This window comes from Myiozetetes cayanensis, unplaced genomic scaffold (genome assembly GCF_022539395.1).
Source record: "Myiozetetes cayanensis isolate MyiCay16 unplaced genomic scaffold, myiCay2020 scf5-8, whole genome shotgun sequence".
NCBI classification, from domain to species: Eukaryota; Metazoa; Chordata; class Aves; order Passeriformes; family Tyrannidae; genus Myiozetetes; species Myiozetetes cayanensis.
This window is the reverse complement of record NW_026087742.1, coordinates 23,161,573-23,179,418: the sequence shown is the minus strand read 5'-3', so window position 1 is coordinate 23,179,418 and position 17,846 is coordinate 23,161,573. Positions and strand designations below refer to the sequence as shown.

At 42.7% G+C, this 17,846-nt stretch overlaps 1 protein-coding gene across 1 annotated transcript in view; it reads left to right on the top strand.

The window, feature by feature from the left end:
• LSAMP (limbic system associated membrane protein) overlaps positions 1-17,846 on the top strand; it is a 1,001,416-nt gene that overhangs the window by 255,608 nt on the left and 727,962 nt on the right. The gene's annotated exons all lie outside the window — the stretch shown is intronic.

Below are 17,846 nucleotides of genomic sequence, written 5' to 3'. Positions count from 1 at the left end.
CTATTATGTCATGTAGCGGCTCCCAGTTTTTCTCGTCCATGTGGCCTGGGCTAATAATGCTGAAAGCAAGACAGGTACAGCATTGGAAAATACTGCGGCTTCTGGCGACTCCCTGTCTTACCCTCTCTGGTAGCAACACAAGTAATGTGTAGTCCCTGTCCTGCAGAAAGTGAACTGTAAAAGTAGATTAGTTTTTGGAAAACTTTGCTACAGCCCTTGACTATGCAACTGAAGCTCTTGGATTTTCACATGGAAATCATATCTTGGGTTGAACCTATCCCATGCAGCTTAAGGACAACCCTTTCTTCCTCTCAGAGAATGTCCTTCTGGTGGCAGTTTCAGACAGGACTCAATGTGAGTTCCTAGAGGAGAAGCTCAGCTTGAGTTGGGGAAATTTTACATGGCCTGCATGTAAAAACTTACCAGCTTGTGGCATCTATACAATCCATATCTTCATTTTTGATGTGCAGCTGTCCAAAAAACACACATCTCCAGCTCTACCTAAAATCTATCTTCGACATCCACTATGATTTCAGAAAGATAAAGTGGTAAGGACTGACTACAGAACTCTACCATGAGAGCTTCCCCCTGGTCCTCCCTGAGCTCTGTGGCACTCATTTCTCCATCCTCTGGCTGGCCTATTTTACCCCAGTCCTGGTCATCAGCTCCATTCGAACAAACTGGAGCCTCCGGCTTCTCCTACCCATCTGTACAGCAGGCCACCGCAGGGTAAAATATCACCTCCGTCAGCACTGACATCCATCACTTTAATGAACGGCAAAAATCAATCCCTAATTGACAAAAACATTTTTAATCAAAGTATGAGGCATTTAGAGCACAGAAGCAGCCTTTCATCTTCTGTCAGTGTTTTCCTCTACAAGTGGAAGCGCCATAGGTTTGTAGCTGGCCAAAGAGGCCAAGTGGTATCTCTGAAGGAAAATAGGGACAATGCTTTCGGGTGATGGTATTAGAAAAAATCTGATTCTCTACTCTTAGCTTGCCAAAGCTCGATTTTGGTTTGTGGGTCAATGAAGAATATACAGCAATGACAGGAAGAGAGTGGGAAGAGCATAAGCTCTCTAAGACATCATTTAGAGCAAGACTTCTTTTCCCTTCTTTATACGTGTGCCAAACTCCTAGGTATTTGGCATTAATGGCCTGCTGGTGGGTGCACTGGGCTACTGAAACACACCGTGCCACCAAAACCTATCAGAGTAAACAGACAGGTGAAGAGGGTAAATTTAGCACCACTGGTTTGTGTCGTAATATTTAGGGATATTGCCCGAGTACATCTGGGGTTTTCCTCAGGACAGCTCTGCTGGTGGTGAAGATGGAGGAGATAGTAATAATTATTGTAAGAGCAATTGCTTATAAACTTGTAGAGAGCTGTAAATTACATATAAGTAAGAGAAACTACCTGCCAGGAGCACTGAGGTACTCTTTTTCTTCTGATTAGGGAGTCCCTCAAAGATTTGTAAGGTTACTCTGGGCAGCATGGTATTCTTGTCAAGGAGCCATAAAGGGCACGGGAAGGTTATTAGAGCACCATCTGGATACCTGGGCCTTTTTACCATTTCTTGCAAGAAGGTATTATACCATTGCAAAGCATCTTTATTGATGTCTGGCACAATTTGAGCGCCTTGGCATCGCTACTGGCACTGGCAATGGAAAGGGTAAGGAGGAGCATATCACTAGTGACGCTGTCGTAGCACCTTTGCCAGTGCTTGAGAGGGAAGCAGTTTGGAAGACGCAGCAATATTTGGCACTGTGAGGGCCCACTGGCAGCTTGCTTGTGAGAGGAGCAATAGGGAGCTGCAGAAGCGCCTGATGCTGCTGGGAAAAGTTGGCACACCTTGCTGGATTTATGAAGGGAGCAATGGGGAGGGAGGGTGAATCCTTGCCCATCACAGTTGCCAGTGTTTGCAAGGGAATCGGTCCAGGGGGCTGCAGTGGTACCCGAGCACCATCTGGCCACTCTGGCACTCATGCTGGTGTTTGTAAGGTTGGCTTGGGATAATGTCTTTTTCTGATCAAAGGCCAGCATTTTGGATGCAAGCCTGGAGTGTGTGTTACATAAATAGTTTGCTCTCCTGTCCAAATGGCTCCCACATCCACAGAATCTTAAGAGCTTTAGAGGAACTTCAAATTTTGGCCCCTTGCAGAGAAACCACCTCCACATTTACTGACCAGTGGGATATTAATTAATCCTGTCTTCCCCAGGTCTTGGCCAGAGAGGATTTGTTTGGAGAATAGACCCTTATTTTGTTCTAGTTTTGAATATAAGGAGAAAGAGACAGCAGAATTCACTCAGCTGAATTCACCACAGCTGCTCTCTGCTGTTGTGTGTTGATGTTCAGCTGGAAGTAGGCTGGCCTGGCTTGCCCTGGGTTGACATTCTTTATGCTCAGTCAGACTTCTAAATGTTTCAAAGAAACAGCAATATTTGCCTCTGTGTCTTATTTGCTCAACAGGAAAATACACGAATGCTAGTATTTTCAGCTTTCCTGGTCTTTAAGCATTCCTTGTCCTCCCAGAGCTGCTGTGTGTAACCAAGGAGGAAGAGATGGCTTTGGAACAGCATCCTGTAATAGTCTGGAACAGCAGCGAGTGTGACAAGGTCTGAAGTGGGTCAGAAGAGCAAGGACTTGGCTTTGCAGATGGATGTGGGACATGGATCACAAAGGGAGATGCAGAATAAGACAGAGATGCACCAAGAGCTGCAGTGGATGTGGGTTCAAGGCATCCTTCACTGAGCCCTTTGCATCCAGCATGGCTGGTGGCTTGCCTTGCCCACTGTATGAACATTTACCTCCTTCCATAAATGAAGCTAGAACTGTGAATCAATGCAGTTGTGGAGGTACCAGGAAGTATGGGGGAAAGCAGAAGAATGAAACAGTGATAGTCTCCTCTCGCAGAAATACTTGTCTCTGCTGCCCAAGTCAGCGCCCTCAAGGCCACTTTGGTGGGCTTTGTTTTTCCGCTGGCTGAGGTAGTTTAGATGCTGACATTCATAAAATATGCAGAGTGCTTGGCCAAGTTGCTGGATTCTCCTGCTGCAAGTCTTTCCTAGGCTATGTTGAAATATATGGATGTCCTTCACTTATAAAGATGGATTAGTTCTCTAGATTGCAAGTTCCCCATGTGTCATGCCAGATGTCACACTCAGTCCTGAAATATGGTGGAGAAGGGGGAGGAGGGTAGAAGTGAGCTCTGATTTAAGCAGAACCACTTTAGATAATTTTTCCTTCAAAGGTGAAATGGAAAGCGATTGTGTAGCATTATTGCTTGCCAGTTTGAATCCTGCCCAGCTCAGCAATCTTGGAAGCTGCTACCATACAGAAACCTATGGGATACAAAATGAGTTGGTCATTTCCATCCAGTCCTGGTGGGCAGGCATTCATATCAGGAAACCCAGCATTTCAGCTTACCCCCCTTTTTTGTCAAACTCTGCATAGGGGCCATGGGCTGAGTGGGAAACTGAGAGTAATTTAACCTTTGGCCTCTAGGCCACAGTACCTCCAGGATGGGATCCAGGATAACCAGATAAGCTGGTCATGAGGTTAAACATTCATAAGGATTGTGAAAGCCTTGGGAACATCTTCCCCCAGAACTATCTGTGGGATAGGTATGCCTTTCAGAATACACGGAAGCTGTGAAGAATTTAATGAGTCCATTGGCTCCAATACTGAGGTTTCAGAAAAACTGAGATTTGTTCCTCTTTATTTTTTTTTCTTTTTCTTCTAAATAACTTGGCCAGAGACAGACAAAGGACCCCTCTATAAAAAGAAATCTAAAATTTCTTATTCTCTACTCCTCCTTTACTTAATAGGCTGGATTTAAATTTGTGTGCATGTGAGTGCACACATATGCGTATGTATGTTTCTGGTCTCAGCCGTGGTAGCCCTATCAATCCTCTCTCTCTACTAATTCAGCTCCCTCTTGGCCAGTTTGACTAACAAAAATTTACCAACCAAGCAACAGAGCGGAGCGAACATATTAAGAAAAACAGCATCTAACGCAGCCTTGCGAAGAGCCTTTGGCATCAGTCATCCCACAATAATCTGTACCACATGCCTCTTCTCTGTAAGGCCAGAAACAGCCTTTCCCAGTCTGCAACTCATCCACAACATTAAATGTAATAGCTTTCTCCCTTCTCCATCACAGCAGATAGGAATTCTGTCCAAGACTTCTCTTGAGAAAATTTTACTTCTTTAAAAATTTGGGTTTAACTTTGTAAGAATTTATTCTAAGCTTGAAAAATAGCTCTTATATCCAGACTGTTAGCTGTTCCTTCCAGAACAGGATAACCCCAGGTATTGCTGGCAGATGAGTGAATTATCCTGTCCAGTTTAAGGTGGTATTATCAACACATCCACTGGGAACATGCATAACTACCCAATAGACTGAGATCTTTTCTGTTCTTTGAGCTGAATATAATTTCAGCCTGTCACTCCTTATCATATCCCCTTTAATCATGCAAAATATTTCCTCCCCTTCTCTTTCTCATCCTGCTCACAGACTTATCATTTTCCCCTTTAGCCTTCATTTAGTTGCAATATTCACATTGTATTATACATTCTCTATACAATTAAGTAGGGAAATTGTCACCACGGGTTGTCTGGGAGGCCAGGAGTAAGAATGGGTTCAAAAAAGGATTAGGGAGTGCATGGAATAGTCCATCAAGGGCTATTAAACTCAAATATATAGGTAAACATTGGCTCGGGAAATCCCTAAGCTTTACACTGCTGTATGCTGGGAGAGTGTACTAGGGAGAAACATTGCTGTATTTTTGTCAGGTTTTTTTATAGCCCTTTCATAGAGCATTTGCTTGTGGTCAGTGTCAGAGGTGGTCTGGGAGCTGGCAGGACCTTTTCACCTAACACCACTGGATTTATGCTATTAAAAGTTTGGGGTGGGATGCTTTATCAAATTATACATAAAACACCTTGCTCTGTTGTTACGATTATTACACAGTATAACTTTAAGATCTGAATCCTGAGATTTATAGCATTGTAGAGTCTCCCTGTACTTCTCCATAGATCCTCTTGTTTTTTCAGACTGCAATTATTCTTGCTTCTTGCTGGTTTGGCATAAGTGCTTAAAACAATTAATCTTCAAGTGAATTAATCTTTTTGCGCTAGAGGCTGTACAAATCCAGATCTGAAACAATCTGGATGCATTAGATGTATGTGTTCCTGGTCGCATCTTAGTTTGTTAACCAAGTTAGAAGTCTCAGGGGAATGGGGAGAAGGAACAATTGTGAGAGGGATTTCTATGATTTTAAAATGCACTGCATGCTATTGACTTGTTTTATAAAGAAACTGTTGTGACAGGATCCTGAAAATGCACATTTCTGGTTCATTTTTTAGCATTAGAAAAATTAAGATTTTAAAGTGTTCTGTTTCTGAATTTGAGCTAAATTTTAGTGCGGGAATATCAGACTCAATCTTCCCCCTCTGTCATGACCTCTTTCCCCTTCCCCTTCCCAACAGTAAAACAAATAATCAAGGAGTATTTATCAAAGTGTGAGGAAGCAGACTTTCTCTGTTTGGGCACCTCTCAATTTGATATTGAAACTTCTCTTGACTTAACCAGACTTTGACCCTCGACTTCCCAAGTGTGAAGTAGCTGTTGCTCCAGTTTCAGTCTAATACCCTTCTTCCTGCACCCTCTCTTTCCACCTGCCTTCCCATGAAGCTTTGTGATTTGGTGTTCTCTTTTACCTTTGGTATCATACAGTTGCCAGCTGGTGGAGAAGGGATTTAAAATCTGTGGAGTCAATCAGTGAGGAATTACCCTGGTGTGATGGGGAGTTGGTAGGAAGTTGTGATACTGTTTTGTTTTTTTTTTTTCCTAACATCTTGTTCACACTTAAAGAAAGGAAGATGTAACTTAGGTACCTCTATAACCTACTATTCTGACCTGAGGTAAAGCATCCAGGGCACAGGCAATCACATATGAATGAAGTGTGTGTGTAATAACAACAGTATTAAGATACTGAGGCCACTGTAAGATAGACTGGCTGAGTTGATCCACAGCTGAATTTTGCCCTTCTGTCTCTCTCTTTCTTTCTCTCTGCTGGTTTGAAACAGGGAGTACAGGCTGTCAGTATTTACCTATACAGTGAACTGAGAGAAAAACTCCATATCCGATTAAAATTTTGAATCTGCCTTTATGTATCATTAAAAAAATGATAGAAGAGCACAAACAGAGCTTTCTTTGTTTTGGAAGGTTTTTTGCTTTTCAGTTCACGTTTAATGAAGTAATTACAGTAAAATACTCTCAAAATTCAAGACCTAATTAAAGCAAAGAATAAAACCTCAATTGATCCATTATTTAGATTGGTGAGAAGTGAGCATAAAGAAGCAATGAAAAAGTTAGTACATTATGAGAGGAAAGAAGTATGCTTCCTCTTGGAGAATACTGATGGGAGGAAGACCTTGGGACAGCAAGACCCAGTCATGGGATGTGCTTAAATTATTTAGAGTTCATCTTCAAACAGAGAAGAGTGGGGCAAAAGCAGACGTATCAGTCAAAAGGATACTTTTCCCTGACAAACACAGGTGTTGCTGAATGTGTCAGAATCAGAAGCTGCCTAGCCTAATATCCTCCTTTTGGCAGACTGGCCCTCAAACTACATAGTAAGAAATAAGCTCTTGACTCCCCAGTTAACTTTTTCTGTCTCTGAATGGGCATAATTTGGCTTACAGTCTGCTTCACTACCTGCGTCTGCTTCTTATGAGTGCAGAATATGATGACACTTTTGGGTCCTGCTTTGCAGATCAGATGGAGGTGTTAGCAGCAGGGATTTATGGTGCTGGGAGCTTGGCTGTGCCCAAGAGCACTCAGTCCTTTGGATGCAGTATGCTGTCATAATCGTAGTTATCATCATCGTTCACCCTCTTCTCAGTAGGGGCTGGCCAAAAGTAGCTGAGCCATAGAACAGATCCAGTCCACCCAGACCCTCCCACTTTGGTGGTTCTGAACAGGATCTTTCATTTCCAATAGTCTCTGTAAATCTGCTGGTGAAGCTTTAACCAACTTGCTTTCCCTGCCCTTCTTTGGCAGTTCCTGTAAAAACTAGAATGACAAAAAATTTCTCTCTACATGAAGGTGGGTTTAAGCTGTGAAAATTTTCTGGTTAGGTTGTTTGGTTTTATGAAGACCAACTAAATTATAATAAATAATTTTTTTATTCTGAATTTCCTAGGTGTCAACGCAGACTGATTCAAAACTCATTGCATGTTATCTTACTTACTAAGGCATCTCTGTTGTTCCTGCAAGTGCTGATGGTGAAGTCTTGGGTAACTGCCCTCCTGGGTCCAACATCCTTACACCTGCCATATTATTCCTATTGCATTTACACCTGAATGACATTATAAGGGGCAGTAGCTGTGAGAACTCAGCACTTCTGAAATTCATCTCTCTGCACTATGTTCTTAATTTCAGGTGAATCCTTTTCAAACCACTGCTCTTTCCTTTAGTCTTAGGTTGGAGAGCAGTGATTGCAAGGCATCTCAAGGAACAGCCTCATCTGAGCAAATAGAATTCAGGTCCTTTCTACCTGAATTTCTCTTTTGGGGGAGTAAAGTACAACTGCAAGAATGTTACAGTCAGACGTGTATATGTCATGTTGGAGTTCAGTCAGTGAGTAATCTCTGCTGCCTTTCCTCTGTAGACCTTTGCTGAGGGACAAAGCAATTACAGCTCTGTGTGTAGATGGAGTCCCAAACTGCTTGAGATGGTTTCTGCCATACATCAATACAGGAAATAGATTACCAGTTCCCTCTTTGAAAGGCACAGTACTCGAGTTGTGTTTCCCTAATGCCACTTGGGGAGGCAGAGCAGTCCTGAGTTGCTCCCTGTAGTGGGTTATTACAGAAATGCTACAATTTAATCCTTGCAATGCCATACCACTAGTAATTACTTGGAGCAAGAGAAGGAGAAATTTTGCTTCCTCCAGCCAGCTGTAGATGCTTCAGGTCAAGAAGTAGTTTCTCGCACTTCTGCTTAGTAAATATGCCTTTAGAAATGTGCAAGAAAGGCAAAATAAACACTGGCCCTAAATCTGCTTTGTGAAAATGGACTGTTACGGCCTCAGCTGGGTTTGTGTCTGAATGCATACAGAATAAAGCAGGGTAATAAATGCTGACTACATGGTAGCTTTTGTGTCTATTTTGACAGCTCTCAAAGTAGTATCCCCAAAGTCCTCCAAAATCAAAATGTTCCATTTTCCCATTTAAAAAAAAAAAAAGTAATTCTTGGGTTTGTGTCAATTGGAAGCAATTTCTCTTTAAAATAAAACCTCTAATCATTTTTAATTAAATGCCTGAAATAGAAAAAAATTATTTGGTTTAGTCTGAAACAAAACTTTTGCTGACATTCCAAAATCACCAGCAAACCGAAACATCAGCCTTGAGTGTGCACTATTTAACTGTATCAGTGTAGCTAAGGACAAATGACATTCCACACCATGCCAGCAGCAGTGGTTAAACTCCGTAATTGTTTCTTTTATTATCCCCCTTTGCACAGATTTTAAATCCCTTGTTCCGCAATTAACTTTTCTTTTCTGCTAAAGTCTCTTGTCTCTCATGACAGGCTCTCTGATTACAAAATGTCTGCTCCAAACTCAAGAGTGGCAGCAGATCTGAGGACAGGAAATCCGTTTGGTCCGGTCATTACCTGAGCAGATTGGAGTGTCTGAGAGCTCTAATGAGTAGACAAAGCGGGTGGGTGGACAGAGGTCCTGCAAATATTGAGATTACCAGTGACGGTCCTCTACCTCTGATTTCTTCACCACTTCAAATTCCTTCCCCCTCTTCCTCTGAAATGCATTTTCTGGAGGAGGATGGGGCAGGTACCACTGGCAGAGGGAGCAGTATTTGCACTGGGAAAGTCTGATCAACCCTTTACTATATCTGGTGGCTGTTTTCCTTCCGCTCACTTCTATCTTGGAGATAAGCCCCTTACTCTGCTTTTCATTGTCAGCCATGAAATCAGCTACCGTTCCAGGCACTTCTCAGTAGTTTCCAAATGCCTTTGACGTGTTTTGCCTAAACAGGAGGCTGCTGAGAATAGCTGCTAAATCTTTAAATCTGGTTTCACACTTAGTCGTCTTAGTGACTTTAAGTTTGTTGTTAGCATAGCTGGTGTTCCAGGTCACTGAGAGCCTGGGATTAATATCCGAAGACCTGGTATTAATATGAGAGACTAGCAGTTTTCTTGAGCCTCTCCATCCTGGCTGGGGATCTAAAATAACTAATTCCCTGAAGACTTGCCCCAGAGTGCTCTGTGTCTTTTTTAAGGGATAGATTGGGAAAGGGAAGGGTGAGCATGTCTTTCCCTAGGCCCTTCCGAAGGATCAGGGAGAAAGAGGTGAAGTCAGGATGTTACTACGCCACTAATTTTTTCTTGGTATTTGCCCTTTTCATCAGAATAGGGCAAAGTTCCTTGTTTCCACTAAACTATACAAACTCACTGCCATGTTGTTAGTGTCTAAAAACTCTTGATTCTCATTTCTGCACACTTTCCTTCCTCCTTGCAGCCTAATGAAACCATTCACTGAACTGGCTTTTATTCTTCCTCCCTTCATCTCCATCTGTCTGCTCCAGGTGGTAGCTCATCTGGATGATAGTGTACCTTCAGTAACAGGGCTTGTGCATCAGTTGATAGTTCCTATGCACAGCTATCGTTGCATGTGTTGCAGATTGATTACTCTGAATTTTGGAAAACACACAGTTAAGATGGGCAGGAAGAAAAATATTTGGATTTGACGGACCACTTGACAACTCTAATAGTATGTGATGCTCTAAAGAGAACTTTTCTTCTGTGTGTTTGGGCACAGATTAATTTCATGAAAGTATCTCCCTAAACAATTTACAAGCAGAAAATGATGGTTGTGTATTATGAAGCAGACTATCTGCTGAACTGCAGCCACCTTCTGAAACTTCTTGGTTGTCATGGGCTCTGAAATCAGGTCAGTTAGCAGAACTTGGCATAAAACATAAGGGCTCAAATTGTCTGGGGGTAACCAGGCATTTCCATGGTGGAAACAGCAAATCAAATGTTTCCAGAGCCAGCAAAAACTTGTCACACTCATTTTCTGTGGAGCAACATTCTTCCTCCACATCCTGAGACGTCTTGGTTCTCTCTGTCTGGCTCATCCTCTGTTAGTTAAATCTCTCTGTCTCTCAGCAGTTTCCAGTCTCCTTTCACCTCTTTTATATCTGTTCCCTACAACTGTGACACTAAAGCACCTCTCCTGAATGCTGTCTCATTCTCTGAGCATCCTATCAGAGTTCCCACTGAACATGGTTATAAAGCCCAATTTGAAACCAGTATTGATTTTGCTGTTGAGTGAAAGGCTAGGTTGCATGTCTTCTTTTGGTCTTGCCCTGACAAAGAGAAGCTGGGAGTATTAGGCTTCCTTCTTTCCTCTAGGTGCAACCCCTAGATGCTGCATGGAGAGAAGTATTTCCTATTACCTTTGCTTTTGCTTCTTTCCATAGTTGTGATTGTTGCTGCTGCTCATAGCCACAGTCTGATTTATCCTCTCAAAAGCTCAAACTTTGTCTTGAAGCCATTATTGTCCTCCAGAACTCATTCTCTTATTGGCTTTACCTGCTTGCACTTTATCAGGGCAGAAGACTCAAATGGCTAAATGATTTTGTTCTGACAAATTTTGTCAGAAGTTTCTGTCGTTCCAGGGCTTTTTGTTTTTCAGATGCCGCTCCACCAGGCTTGGCCACTGTTGGATTACAGTGGTATTGGCTTTTATTGGTTTTTTCAGTGGGAATAAGAAGTTAGTGATCTGCCAGCAGATCTTCCTGATGTTCTTCACCAGTTGTCTCTGTAGATGCTGTGTCCTTATCCACCATCTCTGCTGCCATCTTTGCTTAAGTAAAGCAAGTTGGCTTTATTTTACCCTACTTTTTCAGTATCTTTGTTTTTCATCCCTTTGCACCTCTCTAATCCCTTGTAGTATCTCTTTAAATCTCTCCTGGTCTGCCTGAAATCTGGGTTCCTACAGTGCTTTGCTCTGTCCTTTACTTGTGGTCACACCTGTTCGTCTGCACATTTATCATCTCTGCAGATCTGCAAGCCTCCTTTAGGTGTGAGAAAACTGTGTGCGTGGCTTCACTTCCCCGGCACACATCCCACTGCTGCCTCTGGAGCACAGCACTGAGCTGCTCAGTCACTGGAAGAGCCAAGGCACTCCACACCACCTGCCTGTGCAGGTTTGTCTGCAGTGTCTGCTCTTTCTAACTGCTGGCTAAGTGTGTGGGGAGGGGGGTGGGAAGAGAGGATTATATTCATTACAATATTAAATAAATCAGGTGGAATTAGCTCTGAGCAGAAAGCAGCAGCTGGCTTTTGCAGTGTTGTGACAGGCTCCGCCAATTATGCAATGCAAATAGGAACTGTCTGACTTCTGCAGCTCCTAGGCCATGACAGGCCTGGAAAGACTGTTTGGCAACTTCTTACAATCTTCCCCAGTAAATCTGTCCTCTGCTGCAGCCTCTGAGAGCCTCTTGCCTCTACTGAAAAACACCCATTCCTCAGATCTGGTCTCCATCAAAGCTGTGACAAGGGGGACCTCCAGAACCTCCAGACTCATCCGTACGCCCTTATGGTCCAACATGGGAACAAGGAAGAACTTGGTTAGCTTTATTCCTATTGATACAGTAGACTATTGATTTTAACTGGTAGCTGGGCTGTGGTAGTTTTTTAATGCTTCTAGCAGCAAAATGAGGCCATGATACCAACACCATGGCGCTTGCCCTAATTACTCTGCAAGGTTAATTTGCTGAGGCTGTGCGGGTATGTGTGCCTGGCAGATTGATTCCTTTGTATTATATTAGCTAAGGGAGGACACCGATTTTCATATGTATACGGGGGAGGGTGAACAATTAGAAGAAGGAGAAATGCTCTGGTAGCATGGGCAGGTCAAGGTTATGCTGAAATGAAATTATAGCTGAAATACAAAGAGTAAAACCCCTGCTAAGAGACACCAAGATGGATCAGGATGAAAGCTCTTGAGGAGGAGATGAATCCTTTGAATTCAGATGATAATGGAATTGTAGGGTGCTCAATCTTGACATGAGAACATGGGGAGAATGGTGCATATATTTGCATGTGTATGCACAGAGGAAATTTTATTTTAATCTTGTTTGACAGAGTCTGGATGTGACTGAAAGTTTAGACAATTACTGTCTATGGTTAAGAGCTACAGTATGGACTTCTGTACCGTGGACATAGGTCTCTGCAGACAGCAAAATTATAAATAATGTTTTACACTTAGATCACAGCTGATCAAACTTCTCAAGAGAACTTCTTTTCCTAATTCCAAAATCATCATGCTTCCAAATATAGGGAGCTCATCTTACAAGGATACTGTCTTTATAATCTTTAAGAAAGTGAGATGGCCCCATTTGCTGTAGAAGGCTAATCACCAGGCAGAGATGTTGAGAGGCATATCTCAGCAGAGACATTAGAGATATCTCAGGAGAGCATCTCTAAGCAGAGTAAGAAAGAAGGTAGTGAAGTAACTGAAAAGATAAGGTGATGGTTCCAAATGTACATCTGAAACCAAAGGCAGAAGATGAGGATAATTGGAGAAGACCATGACACAGTGGTATATGTTTCTTAGAAGTAACCAGGTGAGCATATTCACCTCTCAGTAACATCCCTATGTCTAGTCAAAAGAGCAAGTACCTGCTCATCCATAAACTGTCATTCTGGGAAACTTCAGTCCAGTGACAATGGGGAGCAATGCCACAGGTCTGAATGCATCTCCAGGTACATAGGTTTTATTCTGGTCAGATCGCAGGAGCTCAGTAGAGACAAAACTTGCTCAGGATTTGTATTTTCAACCTTCCATGGAAAGCTTAGCTTAGAGTAGAAGATTGCTGATGAGTTAGCAGGGGGAGCTTTTCTTTTTCCTTTACCATTACCTCTTCCCCTGTACAATGTTAGTGAATCCTCCCTTGCTATGATTTCAGACATAATTTTGAAATTCTACCTGCTTAAAGATGCCATAGTACTTGTCATAAGAGTAAAGGGGGTAAGACAAAGTTCCTCTCTTGGGTAATTACATTCTGCCTCCATAACTTGTCCATCATCTGTAGTATAGAAAGGAATTTTTCTCTGCAGCCAAGAGCAGACAGAACAAGACGTTGACTGGTAAGAGGTGTATCTTGGATTTGGTCCCATCCAGTATGTTATGTGATACCAAATTTCAGAAACAGACTCAGGATTGCATGAAACTGATTAGCAAGGCTGCACCCTCAAATAACTGCCCTGGCTGTGGCAATAATCTTTCCCCCATGTCATGTCAATCAGAGGATGGAAAGAAAAGGAAAAGCATCTTTTTCCTTGCATTAATCTAGAGGCAGTTTGTAGACGAGATCTGAGTGAGGTGAGTGGGAGGATGAAAACTTCCCTGGCACATTTTGTGATTTAAAAATAATAATAAAAGAAACCCCTTGTGTTCTGAAAACTCTGTTAAAAGAAATGTACTTACTGCAGAAGAACAACATGAGAGCAGAGTAAGGGCCTCAGCAAGGCAAATCTGAAAAAAAATTGTATTTGGGGCCAGCTTTATGGAGTGGAGCTGGAAGCTGAAGGAAACAAATGGCTTTGCAGTATCTGAAGTAAACGAAGCCAGCTCAATATATATTTATTTAGAGCAGCCAGTTACCTTATGCTGAGTGTTAGCAAGGCTGAGAAGGAAACCGTGTCCCCTTGCAGACCAAGTGGTAGAAAGAAGCAGCTTTTGGCTATCACACTCATGTGCCCTGATAGGCTAGTAGTATGAAAGAGGCAGGCTCCTCAGGGAGTGTTTTCTAAGAAGCTCACAAAAATCACCCCCAGTTGTAGAAGAAATGACCTGAGCTTCAAGGACCACTGGTTTACAAATACGTGTAAGTTAGTGCCTTCCCCTCTGCTCAGCTTGGGGCAGGGGAAGTCATTTGGAGACCCTGAAAGCCAAGGAGTATTTTAAAACTGATGTGGTGTTAGTTGCACAGGAAAAGAAAAAGAGAGAGGTTGCTACCTTGTGCTCTCAATAACAGTGGCAAATTTTAGAGATAAATGGGGGGAAAGGGAAACACGGAAACTAACATCTGAGAGTGCTGGTGGTAGCGAAATGAGTGGAAAGAGAAGAAATCTAAAATACTAAAGATTAAATGTGTTTTATGTTTGTGGGAAGGTGGGAATTGTGATAAACTCAGACCTGGACTTATGTTTTATTATATATTTTCCCCTTGACCCCTGGAGAATACACAAATAAAATCAATTAATGGGCCTTGAAGAAGAATCACTTTAAACTGTTCAATTAAACACTGCAATGCAGAGAACAGAAAGGAGAGGGGGGGCGAAAAAACAATAAATACATCTGAAAAAATGGACTTGTCTGAGGCGCCTGGGCCCCGACATGCACCATTACTGACGGATCGAATCACACTTCCATTAACACCATAATCTTATAGACTCCACAGGCCATAAAAAAGGGATTTACTTTAATCAGGTTTGGTTAGGGCTGAATTTGAAAAGCGCTACAAGTGAAATAAAACACGACCTCGTCCCCCCTTTGATTTTCTTTCTTCTCACTCTGGCTCTCTAATTTACAATTTGCCAGCCACCAGTGGTTCATTTCTAATGGCTGTGATCCACTGGTGTATGTCGCACTCTCTCCCTTTTTGTGGCAGAAATGATTAGGGAGAACATAGACCTTTCATTTCCATCCCCACCTCCCGCTTCCCTGGACAAATGCCCAGGACGTAGCATTTCCTTTCACACAGGCTTTATGTTTTCCACACCCTTTCCCTGGCTGTTCTGGGGCTGATATTTGGTCACTTGGTCTGTGGCTGTGAAGAGACTAGGGAGGAGGGGGAGGCATGGGCTAGAGATGAGCTTTTTGCCCATTGGCTTTTAAGCATGTGTATTGACCCCTGCAGAGATCAAGAAGCCACAGGGTGTCAAAGTAATGGCTTCTACTTCTCTTTCCACCTCCTTTTTCTTTGCCTGTTCTCCACACTGCAGCCTGTTCAATTCGTCATGTGGGACCAACTGATTATTGTGATTCCTGTTCCTTTTTTAATTCATCCCAATAAGGGGCAAATCCAACATAATGCAAATGACTGAGCTAACAAGTGTGCTTGCTTCTGCTGCCTTGGCTGTCTCACTATCACTAGTGATAAAAGATACCATGTTTTGTGCTGCTCAGAGAGATGCCTTGTTGGATGTCATGGTTTAACATCAGCTGGACACTCAGTACCACACAGCCACTTGCTTGCCAGGACATTGGTAGCCAGTGGTAAAGTTAGTTATTATTATTAGTCAGTCTGCTGTCTTCTACTAGGCTCTGTTGTGGTTTTCTAGAAGTCACATTTTTTATCATGGTGATGATGTTGGCACTCGAGTGGCAGCGGTGGGGAACCGAAAATTACAAGGTCACCTTGGGCTTGCACCTGTAGGAACAAAAATAAAACAAAGCAAAGAACAGTCAGCTGGAATAGCTGCTGTTGCCCATGCCAATGTGCACTGACCTCTGACAGGGTCTCCCCTGTGCTGCAGTATAATGGGCCAGCTTGGTGGGAAATGGGTTGGGTATATCTTAGATGCAACAAAACAAAATTAACTCATAGCATCTGTGCAGGATTCTGCTAGGTCAGCTGTGGCATAAGAGTTGCTCTATGAGAGCTGGATGTTGACAGGTGTATTTTGCTTCCCAGCACAGTGCCTGTGGAAAATCAGCTTGTTTCACAGAGTTTCAGCTTCTTGAAATTTGCCCTTTACTTTCCTTACGTTCCCCCTTTCTGACGCACAACCTGCATATATGACTGAAGATGTAAAATCCTTGTGTTTAGCTGGAAAATGCTACTCACTTCTCCCACACAGCTCTAGAAAGGCATACAACTGGACTGATTCCTCAAAGTTTTAATGATTAAATTTTTAAGCAGTAGGTAGGAGAACCCTTTAAGCATTGCATGGGAGATCCGGTTGCATGGTCATGCTTGACTTCTTGAGCACTGGAAAATGGAGGAAACATTATTCCTTAGTCCATTTGGGAAAACCTGGTACTGGAGAGCTAACAGAGACAAAATACTGCCCTTCTAGGTCAGTAGTGCTTGATGATTCCTAAGGCAAGGGTGAGGGAATATGCTTTATAAGGAAGGAAACCCATCAGAGTGCTTCATAAAAAAGGTTCAAGGTGCAAAATTTACACAGTCCTCCTAAAAGCAGGGAAATGGTTTTGAATTTGTTCAGGTTGTTCAGTACAATCAGACGTGAAGAATGACAGATGAGAGAGGAGAATACAGAGGAAAACGAAGAAATGAAGGGAAATGGAAGGAAGAGGAGAGGGATATGGAGTAAAGGAATGTTGGCAAAGATTAATTTCAATTTAAGAGGAGATGCTGAGTGAGAAAGAGACTGTTACATGGACATTACTGGTGTTCATGTGTGTACATGTAAGGGTGAGAGAGAAAAAGGGGAAGAAACCAAAGGGGAGGAAGCAAAAAAAAAGGAGTCTGAATGAGACTTTGGTCACGGGAAAGCAAGGCTAATGTTAGCAACTGATAATAAAGGCAGGCAAAGGGGGAAAAAGCATACAATTCACTTAAAAAAACTCTCCAAGTTTAAAAGCTCCCCAGAGGGTTTGTAATAGAAAAGGGCTTTTAAGTGCTATTTTTTCCCCCCTGTTTTTCCTTTGGGGATGTCTCAGAGGGATGATTTATTGTCTAATGTATTTAAAGTGACAAGGCCAATTTTGGCGAGCTCGCTGCAGCGGTGCCAGCAGTGCTTTCCGCGGCGCTGCAGAACGTCCCCTCTGCTGATGGCTCCCTGACGTGGGGCCGCACTGCTGGGCTCCGGCAGTGCGGAAAGACGGGGCGGGAGACGCCCTTGTGGAGCAGTCCTGTGGGGAAACAGCATCCCAGTAGGTTCCCAGGTCAGCTGGTGGAAATAAAAGAAGTGGATGCACAGTGCATGGAGAAGATAGTAGCTAAGCACAATTCTTGCACCCAAGAAGCACCTAGGGGTTTCTTTTGCATGCGGTGCCTTTTGAAGACAGAGCTTGTTCTCTCATTCCCTTTCCATGCTGCTGTCTCCTACAGCAGTTGGCCTGTAGCTCTGCCAGAGCCTTGGGTTCTGCTGAGCTGTCTGCAGGGCAGTTTGGGCTGCTCCTAATTACTGGTGACTCCTGATATGTTACCTTCTTCTCTGGGTCTCTTTCCATGGAGAGTTACCACTGAGGCATGATTGCAACCCTCTTCATGCCACTACAGCTACTTTAAGCAATAAACCTCACCTTCTCAAGGAGAGTTTAAAAAACCTTAAGGCTAAGTTGTTTTTTTTTTTTTTTACTTAATATTGAGCCTGTGTTTACTTTTGCTCTATTACACTTATATTTATACCCTTTAATACAATTCCTCTACCTTCTTGGTATTTACACACTTGTAGACAGTTAATCATACCCCTTGCCAAGCAATACATATTTAATTATTTTAATCTCTCTTCATATGTCAGTGCTTTCAAACCCTTAATCAGTTTTTTTTTTTTCCTGCTGCTCTTCTCTGAATTCTCTGTGCTCATCAACATCTTCTGTAAATGTGTGTTGGCCAGAATTGAGGGCAGCATTCCAGGTGCTGTCCTGCCAGATCTGTACAGAGGGCCAGTATCTCCTTACTTTCTGCTATGATTTCTCTGCAGATGAAGCACAGCATTAAGTTAACTTGTTTTGTTGGGGTGGGTTTCTTTTGTTTTTGTTTTTTTTTTCTTCTGCTGCTATAGAACATTGAAGATCTGTAACCAAATTTGCTGTCCACTATATCCCACAGCCCTTA